This window comes from Aythya ferina, assembly GCF_964211825.1.
Source record: "Aythya ferina genome assembly, chromosome: 2".
Classification (NCBI taxonomy): domain Eukaryota; kingdom Metazoa; phylum Chordata; class Aves; order Anseriformes; family Anatidae; genus Aythya; species Aythya ferina.
The window spans coordinates 58,577,778-58,590,476 of NC_140297.1; the positions used below are offsets into that span (position 1 = coordinate 58,577,778).

General features: G+C 45.3%; 1 protein-coding gene across 4 annotated transcripts in view; it reads left to right on the forward strand.

The window, feature by feature from the left end:
- Window positions 1–200: 200 nt before the first annotated feature.
- GLI3 (GLI family zinc finger 3) overlaps window positions 201–12,699 on the forward strand; it is a 217,423-nt gene continuing 204,924 nt past the window's right edge. For 2 of the 4 annotated variants that reach the window (XM_084509755.1, XM_084509758.1), the window contains exon 1: window positions 201–329. The gene's annotated coding sequence lies outside the window, so the exon portion shown is untranslated. Of the gene's footprint in view, window positions 330–7,717; window positions 7,776–10,006; window positions 10,171–12,699 lie in introns of those variants that run through there. The other 2 variants (XM_084509756.1, XM_084509757.1) reach the window with 2 other exon arrangements.

The following is a 12,699-nucleotide window of genomic DNA, read 5'->3' on the forward strand; positions in this document are numbered from 1 at the left end:
TCAGTGCTGTGGAGTGAAATCTGGATGGGCTTAGGAAGCAGGATTCTTATTTGACAAAAAATGGAAAAAAAAAAAAAAAGTTGCTACGGCAAAATGTCATTTATGCTTTAATTTAAGACCTACAGGCACATGTGTGTCCCTGGCTGCTGAAGGACATTGAAAACTGCTGGGAAGCTCAGTGATTGTTAGCTTCCACCTGGCACTGGGTTTGACTTCAGAGTGCCAGGGGTTCGGATCACAGCCGGACCAGAGTAGGAGAAGGCAGGTTTTGCACTGGGACTCCTCTCCAAACTTCCATGGAAGACTTCTATGAATTTGTGTGATGAAAGGTAGGAAGATCACAGTCTTTTCTTCCCCAAATATCTGCAGGTTTCTCAGCCTTTCTTTTGTGCCTTTGCTTGCTAGGTCCTAGGAAGAAACAAAGCTTGCTTGTCTCACTTTGTGTAACTAGCTAGGTGTAATATTGAAAACTTAAGTCTTTCAGACCAGGGCCTTAAATTTAGACAGAGGGAGCTCAACTTTACTGTATTTTCTATCATCAGCTGTTTTGTGATTAATACATTTTTTTTTTTAAAAGTAGTACCAGAGAACTAAATATAAGGCTATTTTCAAAAAGAGGGAGCGTGTTTCAAGTTCAGAACAGCCAGTTCCTCCCAGGTTCTTGTGAATGTTTTTCATTGCAGGAGAGGAAAAGGGAGGGCTCAAACCGGCTGATGCAAATGACCAGCAAGGGAAAATAACTATAGGAAAGATGAGAGGCTATAAAAGGATTTTTGTATGTGTGCATGCATACATATTTGTGCATGTGACTGCTCTGTCGTTAACAAGAGCTCTGCACACTGCTGGGCCTCACACCAGCAGCAGCTTGATCTCTGTGAACATTTGACCATCTTTCTGTTGAATTAACCAAATACAGGTATGCTGGCTGCAGGCGAACAGAAAATCTCTCATCTGGTATAAATTCTGACTGTTCAAGCTTGTTAGCGTTTCATGATGTACTAACTTTTTACCAACAGAACAGCCTTATGTTGTTGCGTGGCATTGTTCATCTATTACTAGAAGCTGTAAAGCTAGATTTGCTGTATTTCTGGACTGTCGCCAGATTTGGAGCATGATGCCAGGGTTAAGGGTGGGAGCAGAGTCACCGACAATCCCTCCAAAGTATCACCTGGTGCAATATGTGTGCATTTATTTGATCCAGTTGGGGAGTGCGCAGCTCAGTGCCTTGTTCACAACAGGACTAAGCCAGCAAGAGGTGCAGACAGATGGATGTGAGACTGAGAGATTAAGAGAGGTAGATATAGATAGATAGATAGATCACATGAGGTCTTGGTGGATGAGAAATTCATTCCTTAGATTCACTAATCCCAGATGTCACCTGTCTAGATATCATCAAATATGTTGTGCTGCATCTTTCTGTAGGGACAAATGTCCATCGAGGACAGATTAAGGCCAGTAAACCAGCTAGATTCCTGACGTGATTTGAGTTTGCACCCAGGTGGCCAGAGAGGATAAACCAGCACTTCCCAGGGATGCCTGAAAGCACATGGAAAGCTAACTAACATACAGACACTACTGTCACGCTTTACGCAGGACAACCTTAACTGGGGATACTGCTGTAGTGGTAAAGCATTAAAACTATGAAAAAGATACCCAGAAATGCTCACTAAGTGGTCTCATTATACATATGTAGGGCCAAGATTAAATTGCTTAGGAGCCGTTTATCTGTTTTTCCTGTTGCCATTAAGAAAAAGCAAATGAATCCCTTGTATGTTCGTTTGAACTATGACAGTGGGTATCAACTAGCTATTAAAATAATTGTTTAAGAACCTGATGAAAAGTCTGAAGACTGCAAGATTTCTGTGGTATTTGAGAATGCTTTAACTCTAAAATATGGGCTAGTAGATTTAAAGCTTAGGGAAAAACCTAGTAATTTCTTTGGGGAATGCCTGAATGCCATGTTTCACCTCAGAATGCATATTTCCAACTCACTGCATCAACAGCTGGAAAAAAAAAAAAAGACATTTTGATGGATCCTTTATATATATGATATTTCCCACCATGACAGACACAACTGTACTAGGTAATGTTAAAGTAGGATTGGATATACTAGGAAAACTGTCTTTTTTTTTTCTGATTATTTCATTCAAGGAAACGGGTTAAATTCTGCCAGCAGAAGAATCTCTGTAAACTCCATGCCCTGTAGAAGGGCTTGTGACTACACCTTGCAAAATACTGCCAAATCCTTGTAGGTGAAGTTCAGCGTCTCACTCAGTCAGGAGAGAAGCTGAGACAATTCTCTTGAGAGAGGTCGAAACTATTCCAGATCATTTAAAGGGGATGTTAATGATGATCTAGCTAATTATAACAACCTAAATATCAGCACCATTAGCAATTTCATTTCTTATTATAGCATGGCAAAAAGGAGATAAACAGATTATTTATGCTTGTTCTGAGTGGAATTTTATTATTTTGGTGTCTTTATTGGAAGCAGCCTGTTAGACTCTGCTTTTCCCTATATGCTTCCTACCTGATAATTAGTATGTAGAGTTTCTTTTAAATAGCAAACATAGGAAACTCCCTCTGCTTGTTTACTTGATATGTTTACACTCATATAAACCAGTGTCCCCCTCCCCCCCCCTCAAAAAAAAAAAAAAAAAAGTTTAAATTTATTGGAAGAAAACTTGCTTCTTGTGAAATCAATGTTCATAATAATGACGTGGTTTAATGCAACTATATATTAAATTAGAGAGGGTAAAAGTATCTTAAACAAAAGTTTATACTTAAGAACTGGAGAGCTCAGGCTTTCTCTGTAGCCAGCCCACAAGTATAGAAAATCCTGCAGAAATGAATGCATTTTTGGTCCATGTGTAAACCACACATCTTTGCGTTACTTTTCCTTCAGTAATCACAGCAAAGTTAAAATAAATAAAGAAGAGGTTATCTTTATGTATTTAAGATGGAAAGTGAGTGAAAATATCATTATTTCACAAATATCACTTGATCTGTTTGATTTTATTGCAAGACATTCAAACCTAGTGATGGGTACGGTATAAATAGCTAGCTAGATTACTTAGATTAAATAGTGAAAGAAAGGACGGTGGATGAGAGATGATCTGCTGGAGTAGAAAGATAATCCTGATCACAAGGGATCAGTCCCTCTTCCACTGAAATCTCGCAAGATTACGTCCCCCCAAAATTTGTTGACTTCCATGTACCAGCTCTATATCCTACTTTAGGCCACACACCCTTCCCTGTATCCCCAGCTTCTCCTCCTGCAGACTTGGAGGATTTTCTCCTGCTACCACCTCATACCTCTGTTCTTCTTCCACCAGCTATCTCTTGAGACCTCTGTGCTGTGCTAGACAGCCATGCAACATTTTGCAAGTTGTGCAGCCAAGTTCTCTTGAGAGAGAATCAGCGTCTGCCCCTCCACTCCCCCTCGCGAAGAAGCTGTAGGCCGTGATGAGGTCCCCCCCTCAGCCTTCTGTTTTCCAGGCTGAACAGGCCCAGTGACCTCAGCCGCTCCTCGTACATCTTCCCCTGTAGGCCCTTCACCATTTTTGTTGCCCTACTCTGCACACTCTGCAACAGTTTAATGTCCTTTTCATACTGTGGTGCCCAGAGCTGCTCGAGGTAAGGCTGCACCAGCACCAAGTACAGTGGGACAATCCCTTCCCTCGACTGACTAGTGATGCCATGCTTGATGCACCCCAGGATATGGTTGGCCTTCCTGGCTGCCAGGGCACACTGCTGGCTTATATTCACTTTGCTGTCAGCCACAATTCCCAGATCTCTCTCTGCAGGGTTGCTCTCCAGTATCTCATTGCCCAGTCTGTACATATAGCCAGGGTCGCCCCATCCCAGGTACAGGACCCAGCACTTGCTCTTGTTAAACTTCATGTGGTTGGTGATTGCCCAGCTCTCCAATCTGTCCAGATGGATATTGCTTTATGGATATTGCAAAAATGACCAGAAATCAGTGCTGTGTTTCCATACTTCAGTACTTCACCTGTGCTCCCTGAGATCATTGCAGGGAGACCCTGAGAAGGCACAGTAGATGTGCCCATTTCATAGGATTTATTCCAATAGGGTATTTTTTTTTTATTTTTTATTTTTTTGGACACCAAGAAAAGTAACTGTCTTGATAGTTTTGTCTGCTAGGGGGTGACACTTAACTAGATAACAAGAAGCAGCAGCTGAGGGTCTGGCTGCCAATGGGGAGGTGGGTGCCAGTGCTTCAAATTTTTTGTGTGTGTGTATAATGGGGGAGGAGCCCAAGGGGTAGGAGGTACCAGGAATACAGAAGACGGCAATCTCCAGAGGCCAAATGCTCACTGGCATTGGAGAGAAAGTGGAGGGTGGTGCTGCTGGTGGCACTAAGAAGACCAGCTCTTGGTGTGACCTAATGTCAGGTCTCTTGCATTGCAACTGGTGTTGGCAGGTTACCTGCAGCTAAAGGGGAACATGAGCACACAACCTGTTATTTTCAAGGCATAGTCAGAGAAGAAGTGGGGAAATAAGGCAGACTGAAGAAATGCACTAGGATTGTGCATGATACAAGTTTTGGCAGAAATGTCCCGTGGCTGTGGCATCTTCTGTCAGAGAGATGGGTTTGGGCACTGACCATTACAGCAGACATTACAGGTCTGCTGTAAGAGCCAGTGCCCATTTGCAGGGAAACAACATAGACAAGTCTCACAGTTCGGGCAGTTGGAGGGGCAGTACAGATGTGTAGAAAAATCAATGCATTTTGTTAATATATACTTCTTGTTTTGCTGTTGCCTCTTTAAAGTTCGATTCCTCTGAAGCAGACATGAAAGATTTTAAGAAAGGCAACTCCCTCAACAGAGCTGCCCATTTTCATTTTGCTTAGCTGAAGGGTCTTGGATGCTCTAAGCTTCTGTTACGTGCTTCATTGTCAAGGTGTTGAAACATTTACAATACATTTCAAATGGCAAATGTCACCCTCTCTCCTTCATTTTTTATTTTCTGCTTGGCCTGACCATTCAGACAGGCACAGGCAGAAACCTTCGTTGTTTTTTTCTGTGTTCTCTCAAGACTTTCACGGCTCAGAAATACATCAGAAGTTTTTTGTTGTTGTTTCTTTTTTTTTTTTCCCCTCCATATAAACAGAGCTCAAAGCATTGTAACTGCTCTTTAGTTTTTAAAATTTCTTGACTGTCTTAATTTTGATAGAATTTGATTGTAATGAAAGGGGTTCGTTTGTTTGTTTACATCAGAAATGTGTGCCTTAAATGGAGCTGGTGTGAATCAGAAAATAAAAAAAAAATAAATAAATAAAATAAAAAAAAAAACATCACCACCAAAAACCAACCCTATGAAATATAATTTTATGATATAACAAGATGTCCACACTCCCAGGAAACAGGAAGCTCTTTTTTTCATAAGTCCAAGAGGGCTGTACTGATCTGAAGGGCTGTCCTCAACTTTAAAATCATAGCCCTGTTCAGACATTTTTCTTTCTATTAACAAAATTAGTATCTTAAGTTCATCAATACTGAATTATAATTGGTTTGATAAGCAGATTAATTTGTGTCTTTTATAAAGTAACACCTTGTGTGTAAGTTAATTTCCCCTATTACTTTTGAAGACTTTCACTATCCAAATTGAAAAAAAAAAGTTTGAGGGAAAAAAAAAAAAGACTGCAACAATATAAAATAGGCAGTACAGAGAAAAGGAAAAAAGGGAACTATGATCTGAAGGAATCATATAGCTCTTAAACTGACCTCTAAAGTGACTAGAGGTTTACCTGAACACCCTCCTGTTTATAAATGTGTATTTAAACCAAAACGTCCTCAATGCCATATAGCTATTGCAGTATGATGAGGCAGCTAACAATATACCAGGACTCAAAAAGGAAGTCCTCTGAGATGAAAAAGGTGGAAGAGAGTCAGCTCTTGGTGTCTGTCTTCAGATTCTGCTGTTGCACATGCAGGGCCATGATTTGCCCCTTGGTTCATGGTCAGATCGCTGGCTATGGCATCATGGTGCTGGGCTCTCAGACTGCTGCCCTCTCCATGCCATGATCCCCCCAGTGCCCAGGAGCCAGGTTTGGGGGATCTGCTGGCCCTAGAGTGTGAGGCGGGTCAGAGGACATGCACCTCTCCCTGGCTGTGGGGGTGTCTAGCTGCTGTGTGTCTGTCCTCAAAGCCAGGGTGCTCCCGGCACCGTGAAGTGGGCTCACAAACCAGGATGCCTGGCACAGCTGGGGCTTGAGGCACCCCTGAATTACAGCCATCTCTCCAAAGCTATCTTTCCTCACCCAGAGAATATTTCCAGGTGAAAGCAAAGCAAAACAAAACAACTGGAAATTCAGACACGTGGTGGTGGCCTTTGGGTCAGATAAGATTGCCTTCTCTTGGTTTCTAAAAAAAAAATCCTGAACCAAGGCTCCCCAAACCACAGAGTGACTACGGCTTTGTTTTGTGATAAAACCCTGCACCTTTTCGACAGCAATGTGAAGGGGAGCTTCATCAAACGCACAGTGTCAAAGGCTGGTCGTTCATTTTTGGGGAGCGAATGGGCCTGTCTTGGAGCACTGCTGATTTTTGTGGGACGTGCTTGGGGCAGTCCTAGCTCGGGTACCTTGCTGAATCACATCGGTAACTATCTCTGCTCGGCGCTGTTGCCAGCCAGGTTATGAACAAAGGTGCCTATGAAGCATTTGACATTGTGATGGCAACAACTTAAATATATACATTTTTCCTTGGCCCCGCCTTTGGCTTGATGGAAAATGGCTGTGGAAATGGCTCGTTTATGTTTTCTGAGACTTTTATTTTAGCATCGGGGGAGCGGTCTGCAGCCGAGGTGTCGCTCCCAAAGGAGGGGGAAGAGGGGAAGGAGTAAGCCCGGTGCTCTTTTAGGCTTCCCCTGCAGCTGCCGTGCCTGAGGCCGGGGGAGTCGTGCAGGGAGGCCGGGAGGAGCTGTGGGCGCCGCTGCCACCCTTCCTGCCCCTCCGTCTGGTCCCACAAAAATCGCTGTTTTTAGGTCAAGTCGCTCGGCTTCGGCGAAACTTTGCCTTCAAGCCCCCCGCTCCTCTCAGCCTGCAGCCCACCGGGAAGGGGGGGGGGCGCGTTTTGTCCCCCAAATCCTCGCTTTTGGGGCCGGGGAGGGGAGGAAGAGGTGCAGCTGGGGACCCAGGACGAGCTGGAGGATGAAGGAGGAGGAAGAGGGGGGTAAGGAGGGGGCCGCCCCGGGGGGGAGCCCGGCGTCGCCCCGCGCTGCCTCCCGGCTGTGGGCGGGCTGTCGCCGCCTTCGGGCCGGGCCGGGGGGATGGCGGCGGGGGGAGGAGGAGGAGGAGGAGGAGGAGGAGGAAGGGGGAGCGGGGGTGTCATGCCGAGAGGGCGCCTCGCAGCCCGCCAGGCCGCGGCCCGACCCGCACCCCGGGGCGCCGCCCCCGGCAGCGCCGCCGCTTCGGGGAGCCCGCCCGGCCCCATCCCGGCCCCGTCCCGGCCCCATCCCAGCCCCGTCCCACCCCGATCCCACCCCAGCCCGGCCGAGGGGCGGCGGGGAGGGGAGAGCAGGGAGACGGAGGGAGGAGGGGGGGGAAAGTTTAGCGGAGGGCGCCGAGGAGTAGGGAGCGTCCCGGAGCGGAGCCTTTCCCCTGCTCCGAGGCAGGGGGCAGCGCTGGGAGGAGGAGGAGGAGGAGGAGGAGGAGGAGAAGGAGGAGAAGGGAGGAGGGGGCGGCGTTGGCGCTGCAACATCTGTAAAACTTGGCGGCGAGCAGAGGCGAGGGACAACTTTTCCGACACGTGAGTACCACGGCGCCCCGCTTTTATTTCCCTCCTCGGCGGCCGCGCCGAGACAAAACAGCGCCGGGGGGGTCGCGACGGGACCGAGGGGTGTCCCCCTGTGTGTGTGTCCCCCCCCCACCCCGGGCTGATGGGTGCGAGGCGGCGGCTTTTTCTTTTTCCCTCTTCTTTTTGCTTCTTTTTCTTTCCCCCCCTCCCCGCCTCCTCCGCTCTTTCCCTCGGAGCGGCTCGGCGATGCCAGCCCAGCACTCAGGCTGGGAGCTGGGCTTACCAGAGCCCCCCAAAAACCCCCAAAAAGTGCGGGGAGGCGGGCAGGGGGCGAGCCAGCACCCAGCACCCCCCCCCCACGTCCCCCCCGCCGCCTCCCCTGCCCGCTACCACCCTTTGGGGGGGCGGGAGACCCCGACCCGCATCACCCATGGGTGCTGTGGGGTCGTGGGCGGCAGGTTCGTCCCCCATATGGGGCGGCGGGCTCTTTGTTCGCCGGGCTCCGAGCCCCCCTCGCCGACCCCCGACCCCTTTCCCCTTCCCCCCCCCCCCCCAAACTCAGGGCCCGGGGGGGGTCCGGCCCCGAAATGGCTGGCGCTCGGGTGTGCGTGTGTGTGGGGAAACTTTAACGGGGAATACAGGGGATGAAATGGGGTCGGGGGCGCTGTCACAGCCCGAGGGGCGAGGGGAAGCTGCGTCCCTCCCCGGTGTGTGTGGGGTTTGTGGGTTTTTGTTTTTTTCGGGGTGTGTTTGAGGTGGGCGCCCCGCGGGGGGGGGTGGGGGTGGAAAGTTAAAGTCAGGGAGGAAAAGTTAAAGTAAAACTTGGGAGGAAAGTGGATGCTCGGCGCTTACAGGGAGCCCTCAAGCCGGGCCCTTGACACACAATTCCTGTTCCTCCCCGCCAGCTCGCCCGCCGCCGTGCCCACTCCCAAACCCTCACACACCACGTGAAGAGAAAAGGTAAAAGGACCCCCCCACACCCCCCCACCTCCACCCCCCATATATTTTATTTATTTTTTTTAACCCTCTGGTGCATAGTTTTGATCCGGTCCTTTGGGTACAGCGTCCGTGGCCTTCTGCCAGTTCGTATGTAGATATATTTATGTAAAACATTTTCTCTCAGCTCCTTGCCAGCTGTTCCACATTTTCCAGCTGCCACTTCAGTTTGAAATGATGGGCTGTACGGATCTCAGAGAGCCTTTTAGTCAAAGGTACGGATAGCTGTCCACTTGATATACAGTGTCACGTTTTCGAGGCTACTTAACTAAAGGAGCGTTGGCTGGCCGTCCACAGCGAAATGCTGGTCGCCGCTGCGCTCCTGCTACTTCCCGCTTGATTTGCAAGGCTCAATAAACGTGATTTTTTAAGCTTCGACGTGCATACTTCGTTTCTTTTGTGCGTGCTGCGGCGAAACTTGGAAGTGGAGTTTCTCCGAGGCCCTGAGATAATGCGGCTAATTAAATTAACAAACGTTTTTCAGAGGGCACCGCTGCCCCCTCTTTCTGCGCGCGCTGCGGGTACCTGTTCTGAAAGCGCTGAAGTCAGCAGAATAGTGAGAAATCAGCAAGTTCGTCCTCCCTCCGTGTTACAAAACTGCTTTTGGTGCTGAGCGAGGTTACGTAGTGAAATCTGCAGGAACTAGCCTTAAGTAGTTTGAATATTTGTGCAATTGCATTGTAATTTGGAAAGGTGCCTCACTGATTGATTCCTGTAATTATTTCATTTAGGTCCTTTATTAAAAATTAATGATGATCTGACACTTTCTTAATTACGTATGTCACGATTATTTTGAAGGAAGACGAATGCTGTGTTTTAAAAGTAAAGTAACCTTAAAATGTGAAAATCGCTTTGACCACACCACTGCGTTTTCAGCTGAGGAAATATATAGCCAAAGTAATGGTGAATGAGCCTAACAATGTAAACTGTAGGCAGCCTCCTGAGAGTCTGTTTATACAATGAAGCTTTGGGTTTAACTAGCTAGTATGTAAATACTATCAGCCTGGTGTATAGCCCAATTTTAAAAACATAAATAATAGTAACTATGAGAGAAGGCTGCGTGAAGGGGGAGGACTATTTCTTTTAAAAGCGGGATTATGTGATTTTGAATGAGTAAGAGGAATGAGTAAGAAGTGCGCTCCCTTAGTGTACGCACACTCTTTCTCTTTTAAGCAGAAGTGGAAGTAAAACTATGGCTTAAGGTGCCTGAATGAATGCACAGTTGCGTTCAGATAATTGCACATGCTTTTCAGTATGACATGCTGTTTTCCAAGGCATTTCTGCGGAAGTACTACAAAACAAAGACATCACCTGCATTTTCCTGCCTAAGTGGAGTAATGTTTTTGGCTTGAGAACGCATGCAGTGGCCAAGACAGCGTTTACGGCTATAAGTAATCTTCAGCTGTGAAAGGTACATTGTGTATTTTCAAACACAAAAACATTTTGTAACTGAGAAATTAAAGTATTGATCGTTGTAAATCATTTCTGTTTGTTTTGGAGTTGGTGCTAGAGGAACCAAATTGTTAAAGTTTTGAGATGGAATTTGTTCATCTCGCAGATTACTTATTTTTTTTTTATTTATTTGTTTCTAACGTGATAAATGTGTGCGTTTGATACCCACCCTCAAAAGTTTCAGTTACACTTCCTGCCTCGTTTTTGGGAAGGCTATTTCATTACCTGCACTCTGCAGTGTGTTTGAATTTCATCCTGTGTATTCAAGCAAGGAATGGCATGTTTTTGTGTTGCAGAGTGTTAGTGAAAAGTTAGTCATCTTTGCCAGATAAATAAGGAATCTGATGGTTATTAAAGCAGGATTTATTTGGAGTTATGGAAGGAAGCAGTTTAATGATCAGTGTTGCATGCACTCAGCTATATAGAGACAGTAATGTACAAAGAAAAAGCAGACTTGAAGGAAGAGTGAATCAATGAGTCATGAAATCCTCAGGAAAACCTTAGTAATGGAATGTTAATGCTTTTAGACTATAGTAGATTATCTTAAAAGTCAGACTTTTCTTCTTTATGCAATTGTTGTAAATCCCTAGCTAAAGAATACTTTGAAGAAGGCTTTAGTTTTTCTGGCACTCATATTCTGTAGTCATTCTGATTGTTTTGGAAGATTCAGGAAATTTTCTGCCAACTTGCAGTTAGGCAATTAAAATGCTAAAATGGCTACAGAGGAAGCTTTTTATTCAACAAAAGGTTCAGCTGTAATAATGATTTCAAGTTGTCTTTTAAGCATAGGTTTTATAGACATCCTCCCTTTAGACTTTGTCATTTTTATAAGGCAATTGATTTGTTATACTTTAAAATCAAATAAAATGAGACAGAATAAACAAAAATAGGGCATGGGTGCTGCTGCAAACTTTTCAAGTTCTTTCAGTGTATTTTTCATCTTTACTTTTATTTGATAGGTCTGTGAAATAGAGCTGTAGACTGGCAAAGACTTTAAATGAAATTTCACACTTTGATGATTTTTTTTTAACTTTGATATATTGACAGCAAAAGGAGCTGCAAAGCTTTTATATAACTTGAGCAGTAACGCCAAGCAGCAGTCAAACGTCTCTATGCATTTGTGTTTAACTGCAGAAGAAAAACATGTCCATGGGCAGTAGAGGGTTCTTATCAACTCCCTAATCCCAGATCCCAGCAAACCTTGAGGGCATGCCTCAGATCTTGCTGAAATCATTGTAGACTCTCACAGTTTGCAGATTAAATATGCTATGTGTTCCTGGCTCCAACAACAGTTTTATGAGCTCACTAAGCTTCCTGTTTTAAGATCCTTTTCTGAAGTTTTTAGGAGCTGCTAAAGGCGATGCTGTCTAGGGCAAGTGGTACTTGTTAATTTAGAGACACTTTAGATATTTCATTCTGTCTGTAAAAATAGCCAAAATTGCTATTTCCAAATTGGAAGGCGAGTTACGCTGAAAAAAGAGCCCCTTTAAAGAGTGATTCTGTTGTTTTAATGTGTTTGTCAGTACACAAGGTTACAAAGTTTATGTGAGGCTTGATTTGTTTTATGGGGGCTTGACTTTGACTAGGCCCTTTAGATCGAGACTTCTCCTGTTGTAATTCTAAGCACAGCATAGCTTTTAGTACATAATTTCTGAGCCTCTTTTAACCAATTGTATTTGTAGCAGCTCATTAAACATACCTTTGAAGTTCTTATTCTCCTTTAAGTGTCAAAGAAGGGAAAATGTATTCTGCCAGTGGTGAATTTCAGTGAGTCAGGTAGTTAACCCTGGGATTTGTTGACCCTTATGAAGGAAGGGTGGGTGTTGCACCTCGCATTCTGGGTCTTGCCTTGTTTCCTAGCTCTGAAAGAGTTAACTCTTATATCTCACTCCCTGTAATCATGTTTATGCATTTGGTGTAATAGTTTTAATTAAAAAGGAAAATACTTATTGTCCAACAACATGTGTCATGTTATTCCCAGGAGAACTTGAGCCAATTTTGTGCTTAAAGGTTATTCAATGAATGAAATTTTGAAAGCCCATTTGTCAAGGTGCTGCGTGGTTTCTGTTAGTTTTCAGCCCCCAAATTTATTGTCTGCATGGCCCAGTCATTAGTCATCAGTGTATTAGTGCTGCCTTCAGGCAATGCTGCCCAGCACTTCTTCACACCATTATAGCTCTAAAAGTGTACTCTGCCGACTTGTAGAATTACCGCTCTGATTTCCGCTTGGCTGGGTCTGAGGTAAGTCCCCTCCCTACCTTCCAGCTCACTCTAATCCCTGCTTTCTTTTAAGGCTGCTTTCTGCGGAGATCTAGGGGAAAACTTTCTTAAAGATTGCCCTGGCATCACACTGTGGTTTTGTTGTGGTGTACGCTGTACATATAAATTGTACCTGCATTACCTTGAATGCGAATTAAATTGGCGGCTGATCTGAAGAGTTGGTTTGTCTCTCTCTTTAAGAACACAAAAAGAAACAAGACAGTACATT